The following is a 972-nucleotide window of genomic DNA, read 5'->3' on the forward strand; positions in this document are numbered from 1 at the left end:
GGGGGGGGGGAATGACGTTAAGTATAATCTCAAAAGCTATTTTAAAGGTGAATGCAATATGACAAGCTGCTTCAAGCTACTTTGAGTCATTATAGATCGACTTGTATTGCCTTATTTGTAATTTTTAAGTATTCTGTGTGGTGAAAGAACTATTATTCGCATTTTAATTTCAAAATGAAGTCACAGACGAGTGGCTTGTCCTACCTCTCTCAAGTCGTTTATACACATAAGACTTAGAACCTCATCTTCAAACCATGTCCAGAATTCTTTTCGCTATCATGACCTTCTAACAGTTACATAACAGCAGTCTTTCTCCAAATGCATTTCTGTCATTATCACCAAAGAGTTCACTTGAACAAGGGGTCAGTACCTCAGAATGGTCTCTGTAAATTCCTGTAAACTCACAGAGTTGACACAGAGGCCCTTGACTTCTCGGTGCTTAGTGTCTTCCGTGGTGCTGTCTGTAAGTATGGGCCACTCTCTCCCCTACAGGAGGACACACCATGAGCGCTCACACTTCCACAGCAGGGCATCGAGCGGGCTGAGCCGTGGCTTCCTCATGTGCACAGCTTCCCTCATTGCTCACGTATCCTATTCATTTGTGCAGAAACCCAACAACAAGTGCTTTACCCTCGCCAGATCCCAGGGTAGGTGTAGGTGGTAAGGACATTTTCCTACAATTTCAAAAATGTTTTATTTTTTTTCTAGGTCTAGGGGCAAATGACAGATACTTTTTTTTTTTTCTTTTTTGTTTGGACAGGAAGAGGAAACACCACTAGATTTATATTTGAGTCACTGCAGAAGGAGTCCGGAAAAATTTCTGTTCTTTTAGCTGAGGGCAAAGTGAGCAAGGTTTAAATGAATGTCCTTTTAGACCCTGTCCTTCTTAGGTAAAAGTTTACTCGAAAGAATTAACTTGGTTGAAAATGGACATCGCTTTTTCAACTCTTGTTTTTCTTTTTAATTTCTTTT

The 972-nt window shown here is 40.4% G+C and overlaps 1 protein-coding gene and 1 long non-coding RNA gene across 2 annotated transcripts in view; one reads left to right on the forward strand and one right to left on the reverse strand.

The window, feature by feature from the left end:
- The window catches only part of LOC116094957, a 60,986-nt gene that overhangs the window by 24,444 nt on the left and 35,570 nt on the right, over window positions 1-972 (forward strand). The window lies entirely within an intron of this gene.
- Ca1 (carbonic anhydrase 1) overlaps window positions 1-972 on the reverse strand; it is a 37,348-nt gene that overhangs the window by 15,392 nt on the left and 20,984 nt on the right. The window lies entirely within an intron of this gene.

The sequence above is a fragment of the Mastomys coucha genome, unplaced genomic scaffold (assembly GCF_008632895.1).
Source record: "Mastomys coucha isolate ucsf_1 unplaced genomic scaffold, UCSF_Mcou_1 pScaffold17, whole genome shotgun sequence".
Taxonomy (NCBI): domain Eukaryota; kingdom Metazoa; phylum Chordata; class Mammalia; order Rodentia; family Muridae; genus Mastomys; species Mastomys coucha.